Raw genomic sequence first — 15,571 nt, forward strand, 5'->3', positions numbered from 1 at the left:
ATTTTACAACATCATATGCAAATGATATGCAAATTAGACGACAATGACGTCATTTAGCTACTTCTAGTGACTTCTACGACAGCCAATAGCTACTTTTCTTACTGAAAAGTTGGCAACAGTGAACACAGCCTGCATTAGAATATTACAAAGGAGGAATAGTGCCACACTGTAAAGAAAAAACATTCGTTGTTACTCGGAAAAAAACTGCGATATTTGTTAATATACTGTAAATTGAAACGTTGAATGTTATCACATTAGCGATATCACACTAATACTAATATTAGTTGATATAAGAAAACATGGACAGATTTACTCACATACATAAACACGTGTATGCACACAAACACACACTGATGGTTGTCTGACTCTCTTTCATCTTTGCATGCTAATTAAGCTTGACCTAAAACCTCATGGTGCTTAATTGCTACCATGGAAACGGCTTTCACCCCGATACTTCAATTAGAAGGATCCATTCTGCTTGACTAGCAGCCGTCATCCATTTATCTATCTAGAATGTTCTCACAGAAATACAGCTAACGGTGCAGCAAAGAAACGCAGGTTGGTGTCAAAAGAAAAGCGAAACAGTCAAAGTCAGTGGAGCCTGTCTGATGGCCTCCAGGAGATGATTGTGGGAAAATGATGACTACGGGGGAAATGAAGCAGGAGATGATGGGAGCACTAAGACATGTCTTAAAATACGCTTGTATGAAGCAGCACACACATGTGCTCAGTTCAAATGAGGCTTGTCATGGACCACATCACTAAACTTATGAACCGCTGCAAGCCTGCGCACACACACACACACACACGCACACTATTACCTGTGGGTTTTGTCTGTACATGCAGGCTGTCAGACCATATTGTGCTTAATAACCCTTTCCTCTCCTCCCTCCTCCTCTCCAGTCAATCACCCCCAACAACCCCATCACCCCCTTCATGCCCTTCCAATCCCCCTCCTTGTCTCACTTCTGTCACGTCTGTTTGAGGTTTATTCCTTAGAGGTAGTTTTTCCATGCCTCTGTCGCCAATGTGCTTGCTGATGTGGGGTTCAGTTTGTTTTCTCTCATGCATGAGTAGCGTGGTTGTAGACCTGCACATAGTGCCTTGAGATGGACTTCCTCACTTCCCCACCTTTTTAAGTGGTCTTCAATGGAACATACGAAACAAAGACAACTGCTGAATGCAATCATTCAGATTAATCTCTTCGATAAAAGTACTGAGAGAAGGATTTTCCCCATTTCAATTCAATTTCGACGTATATTTAACCGTGTTTGCCCATATGGTGAGTGGCAGGGATCAGGCATCAATTAGGTGTAAGGTGATTACTGAAGGAAGGTCTTTATTTGTACAACACATTTTTAGAATAATATAACACAGGGGTTTTCAATGTGTGCGCAGTGAGCCTCCCCTCAAGAATATAGTACGGTTGAAGCCTCTTCTACACCCCAGAAAACTGATTTTCTGTAGCATATTTAGTGGAGTTCTCTGCTCACACCAAACTCGGTTTCTCTCTCACTGTGCGCACTAAAAATGAATTAATTTTGCCTTTAAATATAACTGACGTTAACTTAACAGTTAAAAACAAAAAAAATCGTTCTTGTGCTGCTGCACCTACCCTAAAGTCTTCTGGTGCTAATATAAAATCATGTAAAAATGTTTGTTAAATGAATGACTAATGTAGTATAATTAAAATGAATTTTTTTGGTAATTTTTTTCCACAAATAAATTGCAGAGAAACTCAATTAGACCAGGTGGAACTAATATGAAGGCGTGGAGCTCCCCGGAACATAAAAAATGGTTGCACACACATCTGCTAAGATCCCATACTTTAATTAATCCAAGAGACTGTTTCAATACCTGCTGCTGTTTTGGTTAATACATGACTTCAGATGGGATCAGGAACTAACTTTTTGCCTTTAATACGTGGTGATTTGGGGAACGGGTTCCTATTCCGCTTGTGAGGAGAGAACGTGAGGAATTAAGACATGGCATCTATTAGAATGGCGTGAATATACCCACACATTTCAGCAACCATTGCAATTACAATATCTTCCCAAGGGACAATACTATAGGAATGAAATTTGCTACAATTAGAGTAGTCAGTGTACATCTTGTATCTCAGTGTAGATTTACTAGCCACTGAAAACGACTCAGCACACCTGAATTGCCTCTTAAGAAGATAAAATGCGAGATACTGTACAGTTAAGGGCATGCCACGCCAGATATGGAGTAACTTTCACATTTCATCATTTTTTCCCAAATCTGGATCAGTTCATCGTATATTTTATCAAACATGAGAAGTAACTTGCATGTGTGGCTGTCGGTGTTGAGCGAGTCATCGTGAAAAACAGTGAATGTGAACCAGATGTGCGCTTTTCCTCACGTGTTTTGTGTAAGGGAATATTTCTGTGAAGACAGCTTTCAAACACAGATGGATTAGATATGGTGCGGACGTTGCACAACAAAGTGAAACGTTCTTGGAAATAGCCAATGTGGTTTAGATTCATGGAGAAGAACTTTGGGCAGGTGAACCATCACTTGGGGTCGGGAGGGGGGACAGGACGTCTTATTTTATTGATATTTTCGGATTTCATTCTTGTTACAACTTTATTCTTCAAATATTTGACTCTATTGTAATTTGATCATTTTCTCATAATATTACACATTTACGCTCATAAAATTTCAACTTTTATTTCGCAATTCTATGAAAAAAAAATCCTGTAAAATTAGGACTTTATTCTTTTACTATTACATCTTTATTCTAGTAATTCAATGACTTTTTTCTTGTAAACTTTATTACACTTTTTTGGTTTTTGGTAATGGTTTAATTTATTTGAACATGTGTACAAGTTACATTGGAATACATCACATAATACAATTCGCAGTTCCACATGTCCAAAAGGAGTAGGAAGAAGCGAAGCCTATTTAATCCTACCCCCCATCTGTTTCACATCCATTGCAATACATTTATTCACTTATACTTAACCAGAATTCTAAATGTAGTCTTTGCTAGATGAAATATATAGTAAAATGATAAAGTAATGTAACAATGTGACTTTATTCTAAAAAAAAAAAACTTTTTCTTGTGAAATCTGGTATAATTTCCTCCAAATCTGATGACTTTATTTTTTTGTAAATGTAAAAGCTTTATTTACCTTATTTTGATGAAATTAAACTTTATTTTCTGACCATATCACACCTCTTGTGAAATGATGACTTTTTTCACTTATGCTACATACTACTTATACTTCATAAAATGTATGCTTTTGTCTCACAATTCTAATAAATTACTCTCTTAAAATGCTCTTAAAAGTTTTTGCTTGTAATAATTACACCTTTATTCTAGTAAAATTACCTTTTTTCTCTTTATTAATTTATTGTTTTTGCTCCGAGCGTTAAGACTTTTTTGTGAATAATTGATTGACTGGAGAGCATTGCAATATGTACTAGCCTCCAGCTCACCCGTGACCCTAATGAGCACAAGCGGTATAGAAAATTAATGGATGGATGCATTTATTTGTGGAAAAATTATTTAAATATGTATAAATACATGGATGAATGTATGGATGGGGGGGGAGAACAATACAACTCAATGTATTGACGTGACAACACTAATAAAAGCTAGCAGCTGTTTACGAAAACATCTCTGACTAAAATATTCCGTTAACTCCTCAACCCACACTCACACATTGACAGTAACCCAAGGGTGCTTACTTATAATTATGAGACTCGTAAATACATGCTGACATCATTGTGCTGTCTTGTTTTTAAAGCATATTAAAATAAAAGTCGTGTATTCGTTAAACTGCAGGTGTCTGCTGACGCCAACCCTCCCTCAGCCCCTCACCTTGCACTAAACTACTTGTTCTTTTATTTTCTGCCTCATTAAAGCCTGCAACAAACTTAAAGAATGCAGAGGACTGCAAAGAACTGAAGAGAAAAAACTAAATAATTCATAAATACATCATTATTATCAGTTTTGCTGCAGATAAATGGAAAAGGCAGTATGATTATAATATAACCAGCTCATAATTTCAAGTGAAAGATGGGCTAAAAAGTCTTTTTGCAGAGGAGAAATAAGAGCGATGGAGGGCAAATGCCACAGCCTGCTCGTTTGACAGCTTTAATGATGAAAAAAAAATTGAATTTATCGTTTATTTATCTTTGGCTCAGAGGAAGAGATTGTTAGAATTCCTCTTTGTGTGCTAATAAGAAAGTCTGCCAATGAGCTGTCAGGATGCAGGCCTCGCTGTCTGACCCAGGAACAGGAAGAGACCTGCACACACACACACACACACACACACACACACTCTCCCTCTCTTTCTCTTTCCTTCCTTCCTTCTCTACACGCCTGCCAATTGTCCATAATTGAATTTCCCCAAAGGATGAGGATCCGTCTTTGTATTTCTACGGTGCTGAAAGTTGACATAAAGTTGAAGAACTTTCACTGTCGTTAAAACAAAGCTGGGAAAATGAAATGAAGCTTTCTATGGTGTGTGTGGGAAATGTTTCGTAAGCTCAGTAGGTGTGAGGAAATACTGGATTTGTTAAAATGTGAATGCGACTAATAGTTTCAGCAGGCATGAGAAGTGCCTGCAGATAGATCCATTTATAGTAATATTAGGAGCAAAAGGATTGTATGAGTGTGCTAGAGCCACACTGTGCTTGTAATGTTACAAAAACAAATGCCATGTCATGTTAATATATTATTATATTATAATTATATTGTTATATATATATATATATATATATATATATATATATATATATATATATATATAAATAACAAGAAGTCATGTTAATATAACAATAATAATAATAATAACTGTTATTATTATTCACAATTTTAATAATAATTCCAATAATAATAATAAGAAGAAGAATAACAATAAATATTATTATTATTATTATTATTAGTCAATTTGTTGCAAAGTTGTAAATTTACAACTTTATTCTTGTAAAATTAAGACTTGATACCTTAATTTCCAGTGTATAAGGCGCTACTTTTTTTTTAAGCTTTGTGGGTATGTGCATGTGATGTGTGAAGGTGATGGATCTAGCGGCTTTTGCTTGGGTCCGCTTGTCAGCGGAGAGTGGAGTCAGGAGGTCCACTGTCGCTGGCAGGTTTTGGGGAGCTGGACTGCTGAATGGTGGGGAGGAGAGCACAGCTTCGGGCGCTGATTTGCCTCGGGTCAGGGGTGGAATTGGGAGTGACAACAAAAGAGGGCGACAGAATGGCAAGTTGGTGGCAAGGGGAATTGTGGGGCTGTTCGTTCAGACACTGAAGAAGACGTCTTTAGTGGTTTTAGTGCGAATGGAGGCGGATGAGGATGGAGATGACAGCGACCTTTCTGGTGGGCTACTGTTTAACCACCTGTGTTACACGCGCTGTTCAGCACTGTGGGTGCACAACACAGGTGCGGCCTGTATATGCACAAATCTTTTTTGTTCTTTAAATTTATTGGATGCTACTTATATTCAGGTGTGTTCAATTTGCAATTACGGTAATTTTTTGCCTTTGTCAAATAATGAAAAATGTGATCTTGCAATTCTATGCCTTCGTTCTCAGATTAATTTCAAGTTTTTCCCTATAAAATTAAGACATTATTTGTGTACCTTTTCTCATACTATCTTTATTCTTCTCATCCTATGACATTGTTATACTTTTTTTTTTAATTATTAAAAATTATTCTCCTGCAAATATTATGACTTTAGTCTTGTAATTGTAAAGTCTTTTTTCACATATTATAACTTTATTTTCATAAAATGTGCACAGGCTTTCTCCGGGTACTACGGTTACCTCCGACATTCCAAAAACATGCATGGTGGGTTAACTGGCAACTCTATATTGTCCATAGGTATGAATGTGAGTGTGAATGGTTGTTTGTCTACATGTGCCCTGAGAATGACTGACGACCAGTCCAGGGTGTACCCCGCCTCTTGCCCAAAGTTAGCTGGGATAGGCTCCAGCATACTAGGGAGGATAAGTGGCACAGAGGATGGATGGATGGATGGGTCTGGAACCATTTAACTGCTATAAAAGAGGGACGACTGTATTGTTGTAAATTGGCCACACAATATTACAGTACATCTTTATTCTCATAATTCTATGACTTTATTCTTGTAAAATAACAACTTTAATATTGTTTCAACTTTCATTGTCATGGCCAACTTTATAGCGTTCATTCTTGTGGCATTATGTTTCAAGAAAGCTAAAAATGGACTTCATGGCACTGCTAGTTTTTATGATGCATAGTGGATTACTATAGAAACAAGCAGACAAACAAGGGAGAAATTGATCAGAGTCCTAACTTGTCTTTGCATAGCTGATTTAATCGCTCATTCAGATAGCATCTGGTTTATTCTACATTACCCAATCTTGCTGGCATGTGTGTGCGCGCTTTTTTTCTGCCAGGCACTTGCAAAGAGGTCAGTGTTCTTTAAGAGCAAGCTGTTCAATTAGGGAGGCGTGGTTGAAGGGTAGGGGGTGCACTGTGTGCTAGCATAGAGATGACAGAGCACTGTAATAGGATAATAACACCTCCGAGCTGGAAGCTGTCATTAGACACTTGTGACAAACGCAACTACACTTTCTCCTCTTCTTCTTGTTTGTATTCAAATGCACCGTGTTCTCTGGACAGCTGACAAGTGGCGATGTGCTGCAGCTCTCGTTGTGGCCTCATGATGTGTTTTAATGAGGCTAGGTCATTGCGCGCAATTCAAACCACATGCCAGAGGCTCCAAACTTGTGAGCAACATCCCAGCGAGGAATCACTGGTCAGCTTCCAGTTTCCTCTTTTGCATTGTTTACCACGGATGAGGGTCTTGCGTAAGCCTCTCCAAACCAGCGCTGGGCTTTCGGGGCGAAGAGAAGACGAGGGAAAAGACTTTTAGGGAAGTGGAAGGACTGATGAAGGAGAGCGATGAAGTGAAGGAAGATGAGGGTGACTGAGGAGGAGAATGAGAGAGAAGGTTTGAGAGTGACGGGGGTGCCAGTGGCCGCCGATGACGGTCCCACTGGAGAATGCAGACGATGCCAGTGGAGTGGCACTAATGGAGCCAGAGAGGCAATGCAGTTGCCTGCCCTGGAGGGGGGATATTGTGCAACTGGACAAGGCGGCTTGACATGTAGCCAAGATGGAGGATTAGAGGGGAGGGAGGAGGCCGCCACCCCTGGGTAAGAAAGCCAGAGCGAGACAGCCATGTTAGGTCTGCTGACTGACTGACATCAACGCAACCTTTTCTTCTTTCACAATGAGGAACATTTGTGCTATTTCATGTTCTAGTTATCTTTAAAAACGAATCTTTAAAAATCTGTTTCTCTACCAAGTTTTTACCTAAAAATAAATTTCTGTTTATTTTTTTGGACCTGTACAGTTGTAATTATTTTATTACAAACTAATATATACACTTTTAAATATATCTGGATAGTAATGCCATATTTTAAAAGTTTTTTGGCATAAAAAAATGTGTTTTGCTAACTCAAAATGACTTGGTTTTTTAAAATATATTTTCTGACTGAATTATTGCATATTTACTATAATAATTGATCACATTTTCATATAATATTTTTTAGATATAATTTCTGAACTTTTACAATTATTTATTTAAAAAATGTAAAATATAGTTGTACAGTAATCTGGACATTTTTTAAGTGCTTGGGCATTTTTAAATTGAAAAAAAACCCCAAAAAAACAATGAATGAAGAGTCCTCTGCTGTTTTGGTAACTGAAAATAATTGAAAAAAAGTATTTTTCCAATTGTTCCTAATAAAGTATTACTGTACATATTTACTATACTTTGTAATCAAATATAACAAGATTAACAGAAATTGAATAATAAATTAATATACTATAAATGTATATATATACAGTGGTGTGAAAAAATGTGTTTGCCCCCTTCCTGATTTCTTATTTTTTTTGTCACAATTAATGTTTCAGATTATCAAGCAAATTTAAATATTACTCAACAACAACGCAACTGAACACAAAATGCAGTTTTTAGAAAAACATACAAGGGAGAAAAAAAATCCAAACCTACATGGCTTTGTGTGAACAAGTGATTGCTCCACCTGTTAAAACATAACTGAGATTAATTGAGATCAATCTGAAAAGGTTATAAAGCCACTTCTAAAACTTTGGGACTCCAGCGAACCACAGTGAGAGCCATTAGGAAAATACTCTGTGGTTAAACTTTTTTGGAAGGTGTGTGTCCCATTACATCTGGTGTAAAAGTAATGCCACATTTCAGAAAAAGAACATCATATCAACAGTAAAATATGGTGGTGGTAGTGTGAAGGTCTGGGGCTGTTTTGCTGCTTCAGGACCTGGAAGACTTGCTGTGATAAATGGAACCATGAATTCAGCTGTCTCCCAAAAAGAAACCTGAAGGAGGTCATCTGTTCGTGACCTCAAGCTGAAATTAATTTGGGTTCTGTGGCAGGACAATGATCCAAAATACACCAGCAAGTCCACCTCTGAATGCATGAAGACTCTGGAGTGGCCTAGTCAAAGACCACACCTGGATCCTATTGAGATGCTGTGGCGTGACCTTAAAAATTACCACAATTCTGCCAAGGTGAGTGGGCCAAAATTCCTCCACAGCACTGTAAGAGACTCATTGCAAGTTATAGCAAACGCTTGATTGCAGTTGCTAAGGGTGGCCCAACCAGTTGGTTTAGGGGGTAATCACTTTTTCCCCACAGGGCAAGGTAGGTTTGGATTTTTTTCTCCCTTAATAAGAAAAGTTTCATTTAAAAACTGCATTTTGTGTTCAGTTGTGTTGTCATTGACTAATATTTAAATTTGTTTGATGATCTGCAATATATAAGTTTGACAAAAATACGAACTCAGGTAAAAACACTTATCTACAGGGTGTCCAAAAATGTATACACCCTTTAGCAGCTGATAATTCAATTGTTTGTTTTTTCTTTGCAGATTAAACTCATTGAAATGAATGATGGCAGCCAGACTAAACTTTGAACTAAACTTGTCTCATCTCGTTGTCTTAGACCCAATCTCATGTAGTGTCTCACAACACCCCTAACATTACTATATTTTTAAAAATATAAAATTAAATATAATGATAATAATAGTATTTTAATAATGGAATAATAAAAATGATTGATCCACAATGGAAATTTCTTGGTTGCAGTAGCTCAATAGTAGAAAAAAAAAAAAAGAAAAATCGCTCTTATATAAAAATGCAATACAATATTAATAAAATATATAAAATAGAAAGACGAGAAAATATATACAACATTTTGTATATTTACAAATAATGAGTAAAAATATAAATAAAATGAAAGCGAGAAAGAAAGACGTTAGGGGTTAATGAATTAATCTTGAATGGACCGGTTCGAGCAGATGAGTGTTGCTCCAGTGATGAATTCCAAACAGATTATTTGCTCATTTGAAAGTGAATCTCAACATCTTTATTAGAGCTGTAAAGCTATAACACTTGGGTCAATACTGCAGAGTGGCTGAGATTGGTTGCTGTACATGATAAATTGTCCTGATTACTCCGTATAATTCCTCCCATAACTCATAGAGAGGGTTGACTCATCCATCAACACAGGCCTTTGCGTGGATCCATACCTGAAGATATCGCCTGCAGAGTAAGGAAATGGATGGAATCTACAGTACACACCACTCACCACTTTGCATTATTAGGTTAAGCACAGGGCCTACAGTGACTGAGACCAGGAAAGGACATAAAGCTGAGAGAGGCATGATTTAGATGCTTGATGTACACAGGGAATGTTAAGTACACAGCAGTGATAAAGCTTTGATGACAACCCCCCCTTCACACACACACACACACACACACACAGACCCACAAAACACAGGAGAAGAGAAGAGAAAGAAGCCACTTCTTATCACACAAACACACACACACCTGAGTAGTTATGTGTAACAGACATGGAGGCCCCAGGCTTCAGGCTACCTGCCATCTCCTCTTCTTTTCCGTGTTCTTTACTTTCTCTGCATGTCCCTCACTTGTCTTTCCACAGTTCACTCACAACGTACAAAACACACTTGTCGTCACATCATTGTACTCCTCCACTCTCCCTTTGTCCACACTATTTAAGAGAGCAAACATCTCTAATCTTTCCGTTAAATAGCCTTCATTCATTCTATGCCTCCGCCTCCTTTTCCGGAGTATAGCGTTTTACTGTTTGTGGAATTTGATGGGCCGAGCAGCGAGCCTACTCCTGCCTGGCATGTTCATTATCCTGGTGATCTCGTTGGCTGGACTTTCACCTGTGAGCTGGTGACCTTTGACACTCACATACACCCTGGGCAACAGGTGACTGATTGAGCCTCTGTGCCAAATTGGCGACACCCCATTATTACAAAATCTCAGGCTGGACCTACTCCAAAAACATGAGTCAAAGATCCTCTATATGACAGGAATGCTCTGCTGTTTTTAAGGACTTACGGCAAAAAGACTAGTCAAAGATCCTTCATATGAAAGGAGTTCTCTGGTGGCTGCTCCCAAGTTTCAAAAGGCAAAATTTTAAGTTACAATGTACAATGTTAAGTTCTTCAATAGTGGTGGCAAATAAAACCTTGAGTTGACCGGAATATGTCAGTGATAACAATCACGATGTTCGGACACCACATGATTTTTAGATATCAACACAGAACTAACTTAATGATGTTTTATTCACATGGAATAATTTGGCCCCATAACTATAGCCTAGCGTCTCGCTTTGCAGGTGGTGCGTGTTAGAAGCAAAATAGAAGGCACTTCCCACGCGAATTGACAAGCGTGACAGAGGCGGACACGTAAGGTAACGATTGTTATTGGATTTTCAAAGTTTCTTTACTTCATCGATGTTATCAATGTAGCAGAAATTGTGTGCGTATTTTGTGAACAGCACATCAATAATGACTTCCACAACGAATCCTTTTACAGGATGCAAGAACAGCTAATATCAGAGCCACTGATAGAACCATGATATTCCTATCATGTTTATGTGTCCTTAAATCAATCAAGAAAAGATCAAATGTTATCCAAGGTTGATTTTATCACCACGATACCTCAGTAATGTAACAATTACAACCATGGACTTTCCATTTCACCTAGGACTAACTGAATCTTTACATTCTGTCTGTGTAACATAATATTTTGTCAAGATGCCCTTTCACTAATGACACTTTGGCCGAGCCTTCCCTGAGAACTCTTGAGAATGAATTGCAGCATTGTGTTAAGATATGAATGGTAAGAAAAAAAAAATAAAAATCACTTTTTAGGAATGAATGGCCTTGAGCAATTCAAACGTCAATCATGTGACTCGTCCAAAGCAAAGCAGTGAGTTGTTGTAAGCACTTAAGGTGACTCCTTCACACGGAAATACAGTCAAACCTTGTTTTTTTAAACGCCCCAGTTTTCATATGATTCAGTTTTTGCCGGACATTTTTGCCAAAATTTTGCTTCGGTTCTCAGACTCTGTCTCGGTCATTGCACAATATTGCACGTAACAAACTGCTGTATTTTACCCTTCGGCATATTGACTCCTGTGGTATTAATAAAGATGTGGACAGACAATACTCCCAACATTGCTGGTTTATTCAGCCATCTTGGATCACACACCCGACACCAAATTTCGCGATACACAATGCTACGGTATCCTGTCAGGCTCATTCATTTGGCAAACTCAAATGAGAATGTTACACAAACTAGTCCATCTACATACAATAAGTTCTAACCTGGAGAATAAAGAAGAAATCAAGAAAGCTAATGTTGTGAAAGGTTAACAAAACACAGATCACAAATGACTAAAGATGATGAGGAGTATTGGATCTTTGACACACTGACAACATGTCTTTTTAAACCAGCTATTAAGTGTATTTAATTTGTCATCGTTATTGTTAATGTGCACAAGGACATTCCACCTTGGACAAGTCACATCCTGCTTAGATCTCCTGACTGGCACATTCTTCACCTTTGACCTGTCTTGGACCTCGAAGGTCATCATCACCGTGACAACTAAATGTGCTTCATCTTCATTAAAAAACATTATTTACCACAAAAAAACGTGTTATTTTCTATACTTCTGACCTCTGTCTTCCTTTTTCTACGCTCCCTCCACGTTAGTTAACTGTGGACAAGTAGGAGGACCTGCTTGCACTCTTTTGGACCAATGTGCACAGTCTGTCTTCTCAACCTAGTCTGTGTGCTTGTTTGTGTGTGTGCATGTGCATGTGCATATACGTGTAGCAGGGTCTACAAAAGACAAAGGCTGAACCTTATGATGCTGCTAAGCAACAATGCCGCCTGGTAAAGCCTCATCATCATGGCACAGTTTAGCAGAGGATTAGCCACTATAACACACACAATAAATGCCTCATCGTCACATTAAATCAAACGCCATTCTTGTTTTAAGTCTGAAGTTAGCGTACAAGGGAGTATTAGGGCTACACGGAGAAGAGAAAAATATATACATACTTCAAGGGATAAGTTTTTTAAGACAACTCTAACTTCATTCTTGCAAGATTATGCTTTTTTTTCTCGGAAAAAACACCTACTATTTGTTTATTATAATATTTTGGCTGTACTTTGACTTCTTTTCTTCAGAGGAATTTTATTTTTTTGTTTAAAAAAAATAGCATTTGTTTCTTGTAGTATTTTAGGTTATTCTATAATAAGAGTTTTTTTCTTCAGGAAAATCTCACATTGTTTCTTGTGATACTTCTTTTTCTTATGATTCTGATCCTTATGATGTTATGACTTTTTTTATTCAATTAAATCTCACTTTTGTCTTGTAAGATTAGATTACAAATATGTTTTGCTGTATATTTTTATATTATATTATAATATTTCAGCTTTATTCTCTATAGGACTTCTTAATAAAAAGCTAATTTTTTTATGTAAGATTTAGAATTTAGATTTTAAAAAATAATATTTATTTCTTGTTTCGGCCTTATTCTCATAACATCAGGACTTTTTTTCTTCAGGAAAATCTCACTTTATTCTTGTAGTTTGATTTTTTTGTCTTAAACAATATTATTTGTTTCTCCTAATATATTGGATTTATTCTCATAATGGTCATTATTTTATGTAGTTTTTTAAACCCTTTGCACCATATTTTGTTTCTGTTTTCTGGCAAAGCAGCAAAATAACATGCACAATTAAAATGCAAATATCCCATCAATTTGGGCTCACTGGCACTGAAACACAGCCAGACATGTGTTTCTCATTCAATCTAGCGCACCATTCTTTCATCAATCCCAAAGCATTTACTTTATAGTTTTAATAAAAGTAATAAAAGCTGTCAGTTGAGCATTCATAAAGTCTAGGATTGCTCACCCAAACAGCTGATTTTGATCAGCACGCCGATTGTCCCGGTTCTTGGCAAATGTACTGAGCTTTTTTTTTTTTTTTTTTTTTTTACAATTTTTTACAGGGCCATCATGTTTTACAGAGTCCATCTAATGAACTGTTGGACCCAATTGTCTTGTCTGTTTGTCTCTCAGCATTCGCTTGAAGCAAACAGTCACAGCTGTGGTTCTCAGCCATCGACAATGGAACACAGGGAGATGCAGAGTGTGTGTGTGTGTGTGTGTGTGTGTGTGTGTGTGTAGTAGTTGGGGTGCTGCCCACCACATGGTGTCTCCAGATGTGTGTGTCCAAGTAACTAATGGAGTCTGGGCCCTGAGGGTGTTGGCTAAATGTGTGTTTGGGGGGGACACAGGTGTTGGAAAGGTGCTACAATGGAAGACTGAAGAGACACATTAGGTTTCTGTCTGTCACATACACCCATTGTGGGCCAATTAGAACTGTGAAATGTATCCCTTTCACCAAGAAAAAACTTTAGTGCTCTTTTATGCTCAGCTTTTGATATAGACATGTTGTCTGCTGCTGCTATGGCAACATCCACACTCAGCTCCTTGGAGGCCGCCATTGTTTGGAAGTTTTGCTTTACTTACATCTGAGATTCTTTTCTCAAAACTAAAGCGATGGCACACCAACGGTATATTCTCATCAATACAACACCAGCCTGAGAAGCGACAGTGTAACCTCTCAAGTAACACAAAACATGCATGACATGACAGGATATCTCAGCAATAATCTCAGCAATAGAAATAACGAGCCATCACTTTGTCTTAAGATGCTAGTTTGCTAGCGACTATTGACTGCAACAGGAAACGGAACGAAGGAGATTGATTGACAACGGTCTACAGCCAATCACGACGCAGAACACAATGGGCATGTTCCCCCTTAGCCAATAAGGACTGTTGTGGCACTATATTTGGACGGCTATTGTATACTGTGGGTTCCTAATATGGTCGTACGGGCACATAAACACATAGACAGGTGAAGCTGCACACGTCTTCAACTCTCATGAGTATACAACACTCTCTACTGGTAACAGTAGTAAATACAATAACAGACACTCAACAGAGCACGATAGATCGCTCTAATACACCAAACCGCAAAGTAGCGAGGAAACATTGTACAGTGTTTCCTTAAATCAGTGGTTCTCTGTTACTTTCTGGCATACCCCTCCAGAGAGAAATGTTTTCACGCCGCCCCATTTTAAATACTATTGAAAAACTGATATCTATTTATTTATCTGTGCTGTACAGACTGAACTCGAAACTGAAACCAGGAAAATGCAACAGAATGGAGAGCTGTGAAGCATATAAGTGTATTCAAGAGTCAAACTGCCGGTTGAGTACGATAAATGTGTACACGTTGGCAGGTCTGCACTAACACTGAAAGTACTTCCTGCCTCTCACGCCCCCTTGACAGAACTGTCTTAGATGTATAACTGAGAAAATGACATGGCTGCAAAAATGCCTCACTTTTGAGGATATTTTCTGTATTTGATATTGGGTTTCGGGCCGCATGGTGGTCTAGTGGTTAGCATGTTGGCCACACAGTCACAGTCTGGAGATCGGGAAGACTGGGGTTAGATTCTCCCTTGGGCATTTCTGTGTGGAGTTTGCATGTTCTCCCCGTGCGTGCGTGGGTTTTCTCCGGGTACTCCGGTTTCCTCCCACATTCTATGAGTGTGAATGGTTGTTTTTCTATATGTGCCCTGCGATTGGCTGGCGACCAGTCCAGGGTGTACCCCACCTGTCGCCCAGCCCGAAGTCAGCTGGGATAGGCTCCAGCATACCCCTGCGACCCTAATGAGGAGAAGCGGCATAGAAAATGGATGGATGGACGGATATTGGGTTTCCATATTTCTAACTTGACAGTTATGATTGTGTTGCTTGCTGACATAATGCACATAGGTCAGTATTTCAGAGGTGGACTTTCTGGTTGCTGTATTTTTCACACCAATAAGTATGTTTTCAAGATGCCGTTGAAAGTCTATGTTTGCCTTCTCCGGTGAATACAATTCTATTCCAACAAATCCAGTCAGTTCGGTGGTCTTTTTCCAAACTTGACCCCAACTGAGGGTAAAGTAAGTTAACATGTTAAAATTGCTCAATGTAAACAGATATGTCTTATTTTCTGAATGTTTACTGTTTTAGAGTTTATTGTCACAATTGTCTCACAATTTCAATAATTTCTGATTATTTAACTTGAGTTTTGTTCTGTCAGTAATGAGCAA

The 15,571-nt window shown here is 38.1% G+C and overlaps 1 protein-coding gene across 8 annotated transcripts in view; it reads right to left on the reverse strand.

The window, feature by feature from the left end:
* Positions 1 to 15,571, reverse strand: part of slit2 (slit homolog 2 (Drosophila)) — a 129,201-nt gene that overhangs the window by 83,112 nt on the left and 30,518 nt on the right. The window lies entirely within an intron of this gene.

This window comes from Dunckerocampus dactyliophorus, chromosome 6 (assembly GCF_027744805.1).
Source record: "Dunckerocampus dactyliophorus isolate RoL2022-P2 chromosome 6, RoL_Ddac_1.1, whole genome shotgun sequence".
Taxonomy (NCBI): Eukaryota; Metazoa; Chordata; class Actinopteri; order Syngnathiformes; family Syngnathidae; genus Dunckerocampus; species Dunckerocampus dactyliophorus.